This window comes from Diceros bicornis, unplaced genomic scaffold (assembly GCF_020826845.1).
Source record: "Diceros bicornis minor isolate mBicDic1 unplaced genomic scaffold, mDicBic1.mat.cur scaffold_262_ctg1, whole genome shotgun sequence".
NCBI classification, from domain to species: Eukaryota; Metazoa; Chordata; class Mammalia; order Perissodactyla; family Rhinocerotidae; genus Diceros; species Diceros bicornis.
The window spans coordinates 268388-285067 of record NW_026691138.1 but is presented as its reverse complement, the minus strand read 5'-3'; the positions used below and the strand labels follow the sequence as shown (position 1 = coordinate 285067).

The window sequence follows — 16680 nt, the reverse complement described above, 5'->3', positions numbered from 1 at the left end:
AAGAAACAGACTGAGGTTCAGTGATTCACACAGTGGGACTCACACTTAGGCTTGCTTTACTCCAAAGCCCATCTTCTTTTCATTATACCCTTCTGACCTTTAAATCAGAATTATCAAGCACCTACTGTGTGCCAAGGCATTTTCTCCCTTACAACAGTTTTTCAATTAGGGATTATTACAGATAAGGATCTTAGTCTAGAGAAGTGAAGACATGATCAAGGAAACACATCTGAGTTGTGGGAACCTGATCTAGAACTCGTACTTCTACCTCCTGGTCCACAGCTTTGGCAGAGTAGGGATACAGATCCGGATTTGTCAGATTCCGAGACATGTTCTCAACCAGTGTGATGGTTAAGACTAGGAAATTCTTTTACTTGCATTTGTTTTGTTGATACATTTAGGAATCCCCTTTTTATTTCTAGACTTCTGTCCTAGTCTAGTTGGGTATCTGGTTTTCTTTGAATGGCATTGTTTCAGCCTTGATTTTCGTTTCTGCTGCAGTTAGGAATCTAAGTAAACAAGAAAGCGTGACTCTTCAATATGGTCTGAATGTACAGTTGGTGGGGTGAAGATGAACTTTCCTTGTAAAGCTTGTCCATCATAGCTTGCTATAATGAATTCTGCAAGTATCTTTCAGCAGTTAAGTCTTCATTAAGATAAAGATGCTGATAATTAATAACGTATACTGAATCTGTGACTACATTCATTTTCTCAGATAGTAAATGGATTGAAAATATTTGCTGGGTTCATGGAAGAACATGTCACCTTTCGAAAAATAATCCTGATCACTATAAACTGTATATGGTTAGGAGGCAAAGGAGAATATTCTGAAAACTATTCTCAGCTCATTTGGCACTTCTATTTACTTTACGGAATTACTACCTTCTACAAAGTATTTACTGTCTTTTACACAGAATACTATATTTCTCACCATATCTTTTGAGATGTTTCAATCATATAGAAAATTAATAGACAAATGAGTAAGCAAACTTTCCAGAGTTGTTCAATCTTAATATTTTGCCATATTTACTTTATACCTTGTTTGCAAGTAACATTGCTATTATGCTGAATTTATTCTTTTTCTTTCCTAGACGTGTTGTTATACTTTTGTTACATATGTATGTATCCGTAAACAATATAGAGCATTACTTTACCTGTTTTTAAACTTTGTGCAATGATATGATACTGTACCTATATTTGTTCAGAAGTGTTTTTAGTTGCTTAACATTATTTTTAAGAAGTAGCCTTATTGATTGTTAATCTATTTTAATTGCTGTGTAGTATTCCATTGTATGAATATACCAGAATTTTTTATCCATTTTCCTTTCGACAGACATTTAAGTTGTTTACATTCTTTTGCAATTCTAAACAATGTTGCTCTGAACTTTCTTATGCATGTTTCCTTATGTTCCTGTGGGAAAGGTTTTGGATATATACATAGGACTGGACTTCCTAGTGTTGGATATCTTCAACTTTGCTAGAAATTGTTAATTTCTTTCCAAAGTGGTTGTAGTGATTTACACTCCCCCTAACAGAATCCTCCATTAAATTTTCATCCAAGATATTAGTGTACTCTAGTTTTACAGAAATGACGGTGCTTGCATCATTAAGGCACAAATAGCTTTGTTCATTTCTTTTATGCCCATATGTTTTTAAGTCCAACATAATTTTAGGGAGAAAGATAAAGGAATAAGGTCTAGATTGAACTAAATACTAATTCTCCCTTCTGCTATTGCTATGTTCCCTCAAGTACAACCTTACTTGTTGTGTTTGTACTTGTGATGGAGACAGACCTTAATGAAGTAAATTGTTTACTGATTTTTTTTTTATTGTTTTTGTGTCAATAGATTGTCCGAGGATTAAAAAGTAAGCAGCATTGTTTGTTGGAGAGCCCTACAGAAAGTGGGAACAGCTTAGTCTTACTTTGTGCTGCTTTAGCGTGGCAACAGTCTCTTCTTCGTGGTGAGTATTTGGTTGATATATTCAGCTTGATTATTGGGACTTGAAAAAAATATAATAAAGTACTTTTCATCCAGAATGATTCATTTAAAGAAATAGCAGTAACTAAGAATATACTTTTGGTCTTTCTTTTAATCCTCCCTGCTTGATATTTTAATGTCTCAATATAAACGAATACTCAAGTGGTTGTGCCTTTATTACATTATTAATCTTTGACTATTATCTTTTTGTAAATTATGCAAATTGATGATAATTTCTCTGTAAATGTCTCTGACATCATAAGTGTTTCTCTCCTGTCCTAATTTCATGCTACAGATAGGGTGACCAACTTGTCCAGATTTGCCAGGTACTTTCCCAGGTTTAGCACTGAAAATCTTACAGCCTGGGAAACCTCCCAATCCAGGGCAAATTCGAGTGGTTGCTCACTGTAGCTGCAGAGGATGATTAATGTTTTTTGAATTAGAAATATTATAAATAGAGGTTCTTTCACTTTTAGGGAAGCCAGCGGATGAAAGCTTAAGCAAAAAAGCTGAAGTACCATTGTCACGTCGTTGTACGTGCCATTCAAAGAATTTTACAAACGATGGCGAGGACCGAGGAACTTCACGTCATTTCAACAGTCCAAGTATACCACCTTCTGAAAGAAATGGCACTTCATCAACTTGTCAAGGTAGGTTATATTTTTGCCTGGGTCTGTTGTATCTGTAATAGGAACCTTCATTACTGTTGTTATGAGACCTAATTTGATAAATTGGATGAGCATAATTAATTAGATACCTCCGTCTAATTTCTCTAGAATTATTTTTAGATAACACAAGAGTGGTCAGAAATCCTTGGACTACTTTATTCTTGGCTTGGCTTTTAATTGATTTGGACATTTTGCTAGCTTAAATCATTTTTTGAAGCAGGCAAGGCAAAATAAATGATATTCAGAAATTGCTGTTATTTGTAGGCAGGATTGTTAATTATAGGTTAGAATTTTAGAAAACATTGATTTGTATTGTAAGACAAAATCTAGTTAGCCTCATTCATTCTTGATAAGTTTGCATGAACTTCTGAAGCCAGTATCCTGCATGAGGATGAGATATGTTTTAGGTATGATCCTTGAGTAGTTCTAATTAGGTTTATTTAAGAGAAATATATTAAGAATAACATAAGACTATTCATTTTTAAAAAATATTTCTCTGGCTTTGACTATATGGAAAAGATTGATCGTTATTTGCCTAAGCCAGAAACCTAGGAGACATCCTGTACACGTTGCTCTACCTTATCTCTCCGTGCAAATCTCTATCTCCATTGACAACTCCCTGGTCCAAACTACCATCTCTTGTTTAGAGCATGCAATAACTTCTTTTCCTGCTTTCACTCATGCCATTCTTTAACTAATCACTGACAGGGAGAAAAGAGGTGGCCATGACTGACTTAAGTCTCAACATTATCTACTTCCTAAAATCAAGAATGGAGTCATCTTCCTCTAAAGCACATGACTATGTGTGGAGGAGGGTGGTTGCTGGAACCCAAGTGTGATTCTGTTAGGAGTGAGGAAGAGGAGATGGAATAGTTACTGGAGAGGTGACCAATAGTGTTGTCTACACTGTTTTGACCCTTAGCCCTTTTGACTTTCTTTCCATTCCTTCAAAGGGTCATGCTTTCTTCTTCCTCAGAGCCTTTGCTTGTGTTAGTGTCTCTTCTGAGGAAAGTTACATCTTCAACTTGTTATCCTCCTCTTCCATTAGGTGTCGCTTAAATGTCGCTTCCTTGAGGGAGCCATACTCACCTTTCCGTTAGATCAGATTTGGTTTCCCTGTTATTTTGTGTCATCTCACTGTGTTTGTCTCCTTCACAGCAATTGTCTGTGAAGTTTTTATTATCCATGTGTCTGTGTGCATCTTTTAATAATCTCTGCTTCCCCTAGCAGACTGTGTTCTCCATGAGGTCAGGAACCATGTCAGTTTGCTTACCATTGTAACCCTGGAACCTAGCAGAGTGCTTGGCATATAGTAGGTGCTAGGTAAATATTTGTTGTGTGAATGAATGGAGTTGATTTTGAGCTAATTATAAGAACTCTGGTTTACAATATTTATATACAACCTGTATTATTTTTAGAAAAGATTTATTGAAATATACTTCAGAAAACAAACTGCATTTATTTAAATGGTATGCTTTGATAAGTTATGACCTCCACCATAAGGTGTACCTCCATGAAACTTTAAGTCAGTGTCAAGATAGTGAACATATCCATTACCTTCAAAAGTTTTCTCATGCACCTTTGTTATCCCTCCTTCCCACCCCTCTGTGACTTACTCTCCCCAAACAACCACTGATTTGCTTTCTATCACTATAGATTAGTTTGCATTTTCGAGAGTTTATATAAATGGAATCAGACATTTGTACACTGATTTTGTCTAGCTTCTGTCACTTAACATAATTCTTTTGAAATTCACCCATGTTGTGTGTATCAACAGTTTGTTCCTGTTGCGGAGTAATGTTCTGTTCTGTGGATATACTACAAATTGTTTATCCAGTCACGTGTTGATGTATATGTGAGTTGTTTCTAGTTTTGGGCTATTATGAATAAAGCTGCTATGAACATTTGTATGTAAGTCTTTGTTATGGACATGTGCTTTCCTTTTTATGGGCAAATACCTAAGAGTGGAGTGAGTGGATCACTTATGTTTAACTCTTTAAGAAACTTCCAAACTGTTTCCCAAAGTGTTTATACATTATACCATTTTACATTCCCACCAGCAGTGTCCAAGAGTTCCCATTTCTGTACACCTTTGTTTACACTTGGTATGGTCAGTCTTGTCAGCCATTCTAATAGGCATGTAGTGTGGTATCTCATTGTGGTTTTAATCAGCATTCCCTGATAACTTATGATGTTGAGCATCTTTTCGTGTGCTTATTAGCCATCTGTATATCTTCTCTGATAAAATGTCTGTTCGAATCTTTTGCCTGTTTTTTTTTCTTATTGTTAAGTTTTGAGAGTTCTTTGTATATTTTGAATACAAGTGTTTTTCTATCAAATATAGTTTTAGGTTTTACCGTTAGGTCTAAAATCCATTTCGAGTTATTTTTGGTATATTGTGTGAGGTATGGATCCAAGTTCATTTATTTTGCCTATGGATATCTCATTGTTCAGCACCATTTATTGAAACGGCTATCCTTTATCCACTGCATTGCCTTTGTGCCTTGGTAAAAAATCAGTTGTCAATATATACACAACTTGCATTTTAACATCATCTTGGGTTAGGGCTGTTTAGAATAGTCTCTTGAAGCATCAGATGCGGTAAATCAGGGTTGTATTCTTTATATTTTTAAGCGAATTCTTTAATAAGATATAAGCTAAATACAGAAAAGCATACAAATCCTAAGTGTATAGCTTGATGAATTTTCAAAAAGTAAACACACTCGTGTATCTACCACCTAGATAAAAATAGGACATTCCCAACACCCTACAGCCCCTTCTCATGCTCTTTTCTAGTCACTGTCCTTTCTCTGCACAGGTATTTGCTCTCCTCCTTTCTGTCATCATTGATGAGTTTTGCCTCTTTATAGAAATGGAGTGATATCTGTACTCTTGAGTCTGCGTACTTTTGCTTAACATTGTATTTTGGGGATTCATTTGTGTTGTTGCATATAGTAGTAGTTCTTGTTGTGGTATATTATTTCCTTCTATGAACATATCACAGTTTATTAATCCGTTCTGCAGTTATTAGACATTTGGATGGTTTCTCCTTTAGGCTTTTAATGCTTTTATGAACATTCTTGTTCATTCTTTTGCAAATAGGTAAGTATTTTCTGTTGGCTATATCCCTAGGAATGGCATTGCTGGGCATAGTGTATGGATATGTTCAGCTATAGTAGAGACTGCCAACATTTTCCAAAGTGGTTGAACCAGTTTATGCAACCCCTTCACTACATCCAGTAGTATATGGGAATTACGTTGTTCAGCATTCTTGTTAACACTTGATATGTCCAGTCTTCTACAATTTTAGCCATTCTGGTGCATGGATGGTGTACTCATGAGTTTGAATTGGTATTTCTCTGGTGACTAATGAGGTTGAGAATCTTTATATATGTTTATTGGTCATTTGAATATTCCTTTTAGTGAATTGTCTATTCAGATTGCCCATATTTCTATTGGGTTGTTTCTTACTGATTTCTATGAGTTTTTTTTTTAATACCTTCTGGCTATGTCTTGTTTTTTTATAACTTTGTATTTTAAAGACTTAACCCCTCCAATAAGCTTCCTGCAAATGTCCCTGCTATAGAGAACAGGAAGATAAGCCTTTTGGTATATGCAAATAATGTGATTTTTTTTTTTAATGAATTGGGGTAAATCTCATTTGGCACAGGGCAGTTTGGTTTTTCTAAAACTAAATTATTGTTTTTGGTAGACGTTCCCTGGCCTTTAATGGGCCCATGCAAATTTGCCCCTTGATTTATTTGGGTCAGGGTTTCTCAAAAGTGGCACTATTAAAATTTGAATGGGATAATTCTTTGTTGTGGCAGCTGTCTTGTGCACTGTGGGATGCTTAGCAGCATCTCCCAGGCCTCAACCCACTAGAGGCCAGTAGTACCTACCCCCCTCTTTGTGACAACCAAAAATGTTTCCAGACGTTGCTGAATGTCCCTGCGGTGGGAGGTGGGGGTGTTAAAATTGCCCCGGTCGAGAACCACTGATCTAGATTTGTTTTGTGGGTATTTTACCAGTTTGCCAGGAAATTACAGAGCTCAAAATTACGTGTGTTTTCTAAAATACATATGGAAATACAAAGGACTAAGAATAGCCAAGATATTTTTTAAGCAGCAGGTCAAGGTGAGAAGACTTGATCTATGAGATATCCTGATGTATTATATATAAAGCTATAGTAACTAAAGCACTTTGGTATTAGCACAGTGTTAGACCAGTGGAAAACAGTAGAGAACCCAAATCCAATTCCACGTGTATCCAGAAACTTGATTTCTTTTAATAGAAGTGCTCTTACAGAGCAGAGGGCAAAGGAGGGGCGTTTCTTCAAGTGGTCCTGGGACTATTAGATATCAGTATGGAAAAAATTCAAATTGGAACCCTACTTTACTCCGTACACAAAAATCCATTCCAAGTAGATTAAAGACCTAGGCATGAAAGGCAAAACTATTAAGATGTTAGAATATAGTGGTTTTCAAACGATGTTCTTAAGAGTCTTAGAAAAAACATGGCTTGTAGTGGGAATGGGACAGTGGATCAGGGAAGTTCTAGGTCTTGCGTGCTCTTTTGGAAATGTTAAACGCTATTTCTTAAAAAACTTTAGTCCTCCTCAGAAAAGGCTTGAAAACCCGTGCTGTGTGGCATAGATAGCCTTCTGTGTTTGTGCAGATTCAAACTTTTTTTTTTTTTGGAAAATAGTATTGGACTTGCTTATAGGGCTTTCTCCCCTAGTAGTCTGTAAATCCTTCAAGGCCAGGGACTGGGTTTTTTTCATTGTTTTTCCATGGGGTCTGGAATTGTATGGACTCAATAAAATAAATGCTTGTTAAATGAATTCAAGCACTGGGAGTGGAGGGAATGTATAGAGAAGAGCAGAGAGGAAGGAAGGTACTTTGAAGAACACTCTCATTTACAGAAAGGGAGAAACCAATGTATTGGAATAGTTAAGAACCGTGTTACAGACATTAAGGAAAAAGCAAATGCATTTATTCTGTTGCAAGAATACAGAGTGTTATGTTTGGCTGTATATCTAGAGGTTATGCTTATGTATTTTAGAATCAGACAGCAGGAGTCAGTCATATCTAGGCTCTGCCTCTTACTAGCTAAACAATATTGGGCATGAACTTGACTTCTTTAAAACCTAGTATTCACACTTATGAAATGGGAATAATATTATTCGGTGACTTAAGAGGTCATTGATGACCTTGAGATAGAGCTTTCCGGATTGTGGAATTAAAAGCTAGATTATAGGAGCTTGATTCTACTATATTGTTAAGCCTAAAGAACATTGAGAAGCTCACTACGAAACAAACATTGAGACACTGTAAAGAACGATTTTTATAGAAATGAAATACATTTTCTTGAGAGAATCTTACAGTTATATTTTTTAAGCCACGTTATTGGGAGTGGTCTACAAAAGCACAAAGCTACAATTGGACTTTCCTGTTGAAAGTACATTTCTCAAAATGTTTGCTATATCTTTGTTAAGGTAAACTGAGTGGTAAAGTGCTTTTAAACATGTTGAGCATTTCATGTTTTAAAGTATGTTATGAAATTTTTAGAAATAAAGCATACATCTTGATTCCAATTTTTTTCTGGAAAAATTTCCTGGAGCAACCCCTGATGGCCCAGCGGTTAAAGATTGGCACCCTCCGCTTCGGCATCCCAGGTTCAGTTCCCAGGCATGAACCACACCACTCGTCTCTCATTGACTATGCTGTGGCGGTGGCTCATGTAGAAGAACTAGAAGGATTTACACGTAGAATATAGAACTATGTACTGGGGCTTTGGGAAGGGAGAAAGAAGAGAGGCAGATTGGCAACAGATGTTAGCTCAGGGCAAATCTTTCCAAGCAGGGAAAAAAAAAGAAAAATAAAAATTGCCTAAGTGTAAGTTATTTATACTCATTTTTTATGACTTCTTATATAAGACTCTCCTGAAAAAAACTATACTGGCTGCAAAGCTATCTGCCGATAAACAGGTATCCATATGGAGATATGAAAATGGTGATTTTCAAGTAGAGAAGAATTCAACCCTTATAAACTACACAGCAGGTAAACAGAATTTGTTGGCAGTGAAATATTCCCGTTAGTTCTAGTAGAACAAGGTAGCCAAGCATCAATCAAGATTTCAGTGGTGCTTGTAGAGAGTAGTTGGGTCATGTCACAGACGTAAATTGTAAATTATTGTAACTTCATTGTATATAGTTACTCATTACAAAGGAGTTTATTATTATACTAGATTATTGAGGCTAACATCATTAAAATGAAACTGCATGGTGCTTTCTTATATAAGAGGAATTTGACAGTAAACTATTTACTTAAGGCATATACTGATAGTATAGCTACTTTGTACTTTTAATTCTTGTGTTCTTTTGATCTAATAATGGCATTTTGGGGCGTCAAAATACCTTTTTTTAGAAACCTTGATACAACCATATGCTGTCTTCAAAATCTTACTTCAAATAAAGCAATAGAGGCAAGTTGGAAGTAAAAGCATGGAATAGATAAACAAAATAATAAGGGAATTATGGTGCCAGTTATCAATGGATTGCCCCTGTGTAACAACATCAGAGTATTTGCCTCTATTGTCTGTTCTGCAATAATGGAGCTGCACACAGTAGACATTTCTCTTTTGCACCTGGCAGGGGTTAAGCTTTGTCAGAGAAGGTTTAGGACAAAGGGCCTTCCTTCCTAATTCCAGGGTGCTTCCATTCTTTTCTTTTTCTTTCTCCTGCAGTACAACCAGCAGTGTCACAATTCAGGGGTGTCTACAGGGACTCAACCACATTGGGTGATCCACAGTGGATTCAGTGGATCCCCTTGGATGGCTTAATAAGGAGAATGAGTGGCACCCCTGCAAGTGGAATCCCAGTGAATCCAGTTGGCATCCCAGCCTCAGCCTACCTGCCCCTGGGAGGAGACAGGGCTTTCCTGTTTGCCAGTCTCAGCCTGCTGTTCCCTACCTGCTGAGCTCTGCCCTGACCAGGGACCGGTACTGGCCTTGGGAAACATGACAATCTTCTCCACCATCCCTGTGCTGCAATCATTCCTTCTCCATCAAGGCCTGAAGGCAGCCTTGGCGAGGGGGTCCTCTCCCAAATTTGTTTCTTTCTTAACTACTCTGCTGTAATTCTGGGCTATTCTCTATAGTTCCCTTTAAAGGTTTATGGTTAATTGTTCATTATATAAACTGTCCCTGCTCAATCTATTGGTTGGTTTCCGTGTCCTGATTGAACACTGATTCTTATCGTTATATATTATTTTATAGGGTATTAGTGCTAAGGGGAAAAATGAAAGGGGAACAAGTTGGATAGGGAGTGTCAGGACAAGAGGATAGTTTATATTTTAAATGACATGGTCAATACAGCCTCACCAAGATGACATTTGAACACAGAATTAAAGATAGTGAAGAAGATGAGGCATGAAGTCATCATGTGGAAGAGGATTCCAAGTGGAAGGAACATAGAGTGCAAATCTACAGGTGGGAGAGTGCCTGGTATGTACCAGGAGCATAATGGAGGGCAGAGGTACAGGGGATTACTGGCCAAAGATGATGTCAGAGAGAGTGAGGGACCAACTGTATGGGGCTTGAGGTCCATCATAAGGACTTGAACTTTCCCCCTGAGAGAAATGGAGAGCCCTTTGAGAGATTTCACAATGTCAGGGTGTGACATCTGGTTTTAAAGGGTCACTCCAATTGGTGCATTGGGGATAGATTGTGGGTCAAATATAGAGACAGAGAAACCAGTTAGAAGGATACAGCGATTATCCAGGCCAGAACAATGGTGCAATGTGGTGTACCAGCCATCAGGGAGTAACAGGAAGTGGACTTACATACCCACCACAAACAAAGTAAGACTAGTCAAAATACGTGATATGAGTATTTCGCTAATGATCAGTCTACATATGCAGTGGGTGAAAGTCCACAAGGCCAGAGAAAAGCAACCTTCGTGTAAAGAACAAATTCTAAGGCACTGTAAGTCACACCACCTGCAACAACCACAGATTCTAGAATTATTTGAGATGCCAAGACAATGAGGAAGGAATAATCTTTCAACAAGTAGTGCTGGGACAACTGGAGATCCACATGTGAAATAATAAAGGTGAACCCCTACCTAACACCATATACAAAAATGTTACATCTTCTTACCATCAAAGATGTAAATGTAAGACCTAAAACTATAAAACTCTTGGAAGAAAACATGGCCCTGGATTAGGCAATGTTTTTGTAATTATGGCACCCAACACATAAGCAACCAAAGGGAAAACAGATCAATTCAACTTCATCAAAAGTAAAACTTGAGTGCGTTGAAAGATACGATCAAGAAAGTGAAAAGACGACTCACAAAAGGGGAGAATATGCTTACAGATCTTTACATATCTGATAAGGGTCTACTATTGAGAACATATAATACATTCTCCCCTCTCAACAATAAAATACAAATAGCACAATGAAAAATGGGCAATGCATGTGGATAGGCATTTCTCCACAAGAAATATATGGTGCCTGGTGCTGTGCTGTCCCTGCCTGAGGCTGCAGTTCCTGTGACGGCCATCAGGTGGCAGCCTCCTGTGTCAGTGGTGCCCACTGAGCTTTGCTGGAGCAATTGGAGAAAGGAGGAGTCATGCAGAAGTCATGCTGACCCTCCGCCTGCCTCAGGACCCACTTGCACTTCCTATTACTAGTGTTCCTCTTCACCATCTGAGTGGAGCAAAAGCAGGAAGGAGGGATCCAAGATGCCCCATTTTGTTCATTCAGCAGCTACGTGCCAAGCCCTCACCCTGGGCCAGGAGCCCTGGTGGGCCCAAGGGTGGTGCTGAAATCTACCCAGTGGTCCCTGCCCACCAGGAGCTCAGTCTGGAGGCAGATGGACAAAAGCACAAAGTCAGAGACACGTGAAAGAGAAGAGCATGAACTGGAATGAAAATAAAGAGTGTCCTGCAGGGAGGGCTGGGGTCTCACTGGGTAGGAGGGTCTGAAAGGCCTGACAGAGGTGACATTTGCTGTGACCGGAATGACATGAGGACCCAGCGCTTCACTCACCTGTGATCAGCGTGCCAGGGAGAAGGCACTGCTGGTGTGGAGACACCCAGGCAGAAGTGAGTTTGGCCAGAGGAGGTTAGAGAGGTGGGCACTGTGGCTGCAGAGAGCGTGGAGGGGAGAGAAGGGAGGGGGCAGGCCAGACCCGGGAACTGGGAGATGGTGTGAGGTGTCTCCTCCTCTCTGACAACACTGCTCCCCACCCTGCATCATGAAACCACAAATATTCGCTCTCTCTCCATCTCTGTGGACCAGGAATCCTGCACAACTGAGCTGCAGCCTCTGCTCATCGCTTCTTCCAGGTTGGGGCTGTGGCCTCCACTGAGTCTGAACCAGGATGAGATGTGCTGTCAAGCTAACGCCTGTGGGCTCGGTCAGGATCAGCTTCACTGAGAGCCCGGCTCCTTTCTGTCTGTTGGCCAGGGGACTCCCTTGGTTTCTTCTGTGTGGGCATCTGCATAGGGGAGCTCAGGACATCCATGTATGTCCCAAGGTCCAGGGGTCAGACAGACTGAGAGAGGGGAGCAATGGGAGAGGGTAGAGGGAACACAAGAGAGTGAGTGAGAATGATAGCCTCGGAGGTAGAATCTGGGAAGTGTCGTCCTGTCACTTGTGCTTCGTCTGCTGGTCAGAGCCAATCCTTAAGCTGTCATTGGTCCACAGGGACATATAGAACAGGCAGGGAGATCATCCCTGCAGGAGCACGCTGACCTTGACTCGATTGTCCTGGTGGCGAAAGGCTCCCTTCCTACCTGGGCTCATCCTATGTTGAGCTCAGATCCTCCTCCTTGGGAGTGTTGCTCTTCGGGGACCAGGGGTGCTCTCCTGGGTTCCCTGGGCTCCTGTCCCCTCCAGGAGGGAGATGTACACTGAGGGGGCTGAGGCCAGAGCAAGCAGGGACCACTCCACCCTCCCAGCTCATTTGCTTCCTTCCCCAGGAGGGCCGACTCCTCAGGAGCCTCTCCTCACTGCTCACCATCTTCTCTGCTCTGAGAGCACCTCGTTTCAGCGTCTGAAGAGGACCTAGGGAGAAGTTTGCAGGTGGAAAGGCCTCTCTCCATGGGAGCCCCAGAGTGGACGGGGACGATCGACAGGGCTGGGCATTGTCCCCTCAGTCAACTTGGACTTCCTGGGAGGCAGCAACCCCTGGGGGCAGGGCCTAGGCTGGTGGCAGGTCTCTAAGCATCCCCACAATGCCCATCTTCCTGGTCTCTCCTGATTGGGAACAGGCCTGCACAAGTACACAACCTTTCAGACCCCCTGGGGTTATGTGCAGCCCATCAAGGCCGCTGTGTCTGTCTCATTGTGTGGTTGTCCGTCTTACCTTCCTGGCTGATTCGCTGCTCTGTTCTAGATCCAACCTCAGGCGGCTGCAAAGTTGACCTTTCACGTCAGCTTGCCACTGAGATGGCTACTGTTTCCAGAAATGCTTAGGGGCTGGGCTTTGCCCACCCATGGAGACATCAAGTGGGCAACTTCTGACAGTGAAGCCACCCCCCTTCAGGCTTGTGCCGCTCACAGGGCTGTCACACTGAGGGGGTGGGGATGGGAGCTGCCCTGGGGAAAAACACCACAACTCTTACTGTTCTTCCCTCAGCTTCAAATGCTCCTCAGTTGGTTGTATGTCTCTGGTCTCTTCCCAGAGGTTGTTTTCTGACAGCGCGTCCGGTGTGATCGTGGCTTCCGGGAAGAGGATTGGCTGAATGCCTCACTCCACCATTCGGTGTGTCCTGCCGCCCCACGCCAATCACTTTCTGAAGGCGCATCCTTTCAGCAATCTGAGGACCCAAGATTGTGAGTCTGTGTCCTGGAGTGATTTTGAGAAGAGCTCGTGGGATGGCAGTATTGCAAAGCATAAAGTCTTGCTTCCAGAAAGCTCTCTGGGATCCTCAGCATCTTGCTGTTTTGGAGTCAAAGCCCTGAGATCTTTAAAAAGCCAGCAATGTTAGAACATGGGCAGGACAAACAAAAGTCTCTGGGCTCCAACACCAAATAAAATATTCTGAATTTCTAGTAACCTGAGACGAGTGGAAAGGAATTGGGCGTGTGGAGTGGAGGTGCGGTTTGGGCCAACTACGCATCTGGGAGGAGAAATGCCATGCAGAGCAGCCTTTCTGGGGGCATAAGTGTGGGACATGTGTGCAGACCCCCGCTGCAGACATTGCTGCTGCTGCCCTTCAGTTCCCTCAGCCCACTTGAGTCCCCGCAGTCCCTGGGAGCCAGTCCCCAGCAGGCCCACAGTGTCCCCCTGGAGCACCTGCATCCACTCTCTGCCTGAGGGCTCTCTCCTGCACCGGGAGCTTCCTCTCCTGCAAGCCTGTGCCAGCCTGTAGCACAGAAGCCTTCATGACCCGGGGTATACCCTCCACGCACGGGGACAGAGCCAGTCCAGTTGGGATCTCGTCTCCCAACAGGACTAGGAGGGATGCTCACCTCAGTGCTCCCTCCTCAGGCCCCGCACTGGCTCTCCTCCTCCAGGCTTCCTTCCCCTTGGCCTCCTCGGGCCTCCTCCCTCACCTGCAAACAAACCACTTGCCCTACATCCTTGTCTGCTTTTGGCCCAAACCCTGCCGAGGCTCCACGCTGGCTGTGACTTGGAGCAGGTCGTCCAGCCTTCTGGACTTGAGCTTCCTCACCTGTAAGATGGGGACAAAAGGCCTGCCTCCCGGAGATGTCAGAGGAGACACAGCGTGGGAAGATGCAAACCACTGCAAAGAAGGATGCCAGGTGATCACCCAGTGAAAACACCAACCTTGCCAAAGAAACAGGAGCTCTTGAGGCTGAGGGAGGAACGCGGGCAGCCTGTCCAAACAACGTGGAGACTCATTGACGAGTGTGGCCGTGCAGGGTAGGCCCCCGCACAGTGGAAGAGCCATTGACAAGGAAGGTGACAGGACAGAGGCTCCCAAGGAGAAAGATTTAAGTGTTGGAGGATCACAGAGGCCTTAGAAAAATCGTGAGGCCCTGGAACATGTTTACTGAAATGCTATTATTGGCCAGAAAAATGTGTTACAAATACCCAGTCCTCTCTGGATTACTTCACATTGGTTGTAGGAATGAGTGCACAATTGTCATTAGAACCCACATTTTGTTAAATATAGGATATCTTTATTTTTCTTAACTTTTAATTATTTTTTTGTCCATGAAGTGCCAAGCATGGGTTTTCTCCGCTCTTCTCTTTGCATGGGTGGCCTCTACTTTCAGAAGTGGATTCCTGGTGCTCATCAACCCTGCTAACATGAGGGACAGCCCTCTTTCAGGTCACACAGTGGATGTGAGCTCCAGGTGGGCAGGGACCACGTCGTGTCATACTCACTGGTGTGGTTACAGTGCTCGGCCCATGGCAGGGACCAGAGTGTATTGGCTGAATGAGTGAGTGAAACAATGAACGAATGCATGAATGAGTACATGAGTGCAGGAGTGAGTGAGTGAGGGAATGAGTGAAGGAATGACTGGGTGAATGAAGGAAAAAGTGAATAAACCACACAAGCTTGATCCACACAGGAGGAGCCTTTAGTGTGGCGGGCTCACAGGGGGTCACAGCACAGCCCTGCACGGTGGCATGGAGCATGTTCAGCTCTGCTTCCAGCACTGAGCCTCCGTCACCTGCAACACAGTGTGGTCCTGGATCTTCTTCAGCTCCTCCTCAAACAATGCTGAATGTTCCCGGGAGCAGGGCAGCAAGAAGGGAACTTGAGGAGGGACTTCCCAGACCCTGCGCCCTGGAGGACCACTGTGACAGCCTGGCAGGGGGCTCTTAACACGCTCCAGGCACCAGGCTAGAGATGCACAATCCATTCCTCAGGGAAGTCTCCCAACAGCCCATCAGGAGGCCAAGTTATTTCCTCATTGTACAGATGGGGAAACTGAGGCTGAGAGCCTCACCTGCGTCACCAGCTAGAAAGAGGCTGAGTAGGGACTAGGACCCCTGTTTCTCTGACTTGGGATCATTCCAAACCACTGTCCTGCACTGCGGCCTCCTCGGGCTCAGGGGTCCTGGCCTCCCGGGGGCCTGAACCCTTCTGGCCTCCAGCCATCACTGAACTAAAGGGACAGGGCCACTCCGTCTGCCTGGGGCTGGGTAGGGTGGCCGGGGAATGGCCAGCCGTGGGCGCTGTGGGCTCTCCCAGTACCAAGGACCAGCCTACCCCCCGCAGAGTGAGGTCTCTCTGGGCATCAGGAACAAAAGTTCTCAGAACTTTAGGGAAAAGAGGTCCCTCCCTCAGCATGGGGGAGCCCTTCTCAGGCAGGCCCCATGGGGTCTAAGAGGCACTGGGTTCAAATCCCGGCTCTGCCACTCTGCAGGGCACAGAGGGGGCAAGTCTCTTTGAGCCTCAGTTTCCTCATCAGTGAAACGAAGACAATAATTGCGCCTCCCCCAAGGAGTTGTGGGGAGGATTCAAGGAGATAGCTCAAGAGGAGAACAGAGGCCCGGTAAGTGCTCATCACAGTGAGCTGTTCCTGCTGATGTCACCCCACTGAGAGCCCCCTGGGGCCCTTCGCCTCTGCCCACTCTGATCTCCTACCAGGCATGCCCTACTCGCTCTGACTCCACTGTTCCTCTGGAATGCCTTTCTCCCCTCCATCTTGTCCCACGGCATTCAGCCAGCCAGTTGGGGATCCAGGACCCAGCCCCATCTCTCCTCCCGTGATTCCTCTTCATTAGAGCTAGTAGCTGTTGATCTCTGAGAAGGTGCAGGGCACTCCAGGTGCAGCCTGAGCGAACTTGTCTGACACCACCATGAAAGGTCGGCTGCCACCCCACTTCACAGGTGAGGAAACCGAGGATCCAATGGCAGTGCCTCTCCGAGGTCACCAGGGCTCTCTCCCTCGTCTCCACTGAGCAGGGCCCCTCCATCGCAGAGGCTGAATGTGCTGGATATGTGGGCTGGGGCTGGCACAGTGCCTGAGGCAGCCATCACTCCTGGAAGACCCTGAGGTGTGCTTTGTGCACAATGACCTTCTCCAAAGCCTCCAGCCCCGTG

At 43.4% G+C, this 16680-nt stretch overlaps 1 long non-coding RNA gene across 2 annotated transcripts in view; it reads left to right on the top strand.

Annotated features, from left to right (window-relative positions):
- The window catches only part of LOC131402764 (uncharacterized), a 77359-nt gene extending 63362 nt beyond the window's left edge, over positions 1-13997 (top strand). For both annotated transcript variants that reach the window (XR_009218948.1, XR_009218947.1), the window contains exons 2-4: positions 1848-1962; positions 2456-2629; positions 13339-13997. This is a non-coding gene — a long non-coding RNA (uncharacterized LOC131402764). The remainder of the gene's footprint in view (positions 1-1847; positions 1963-2455; positions 2630-13338) is intronic.
- The last annotated feature ends 2683 nt before the right edge of the window (positions 13998-16680 follow it).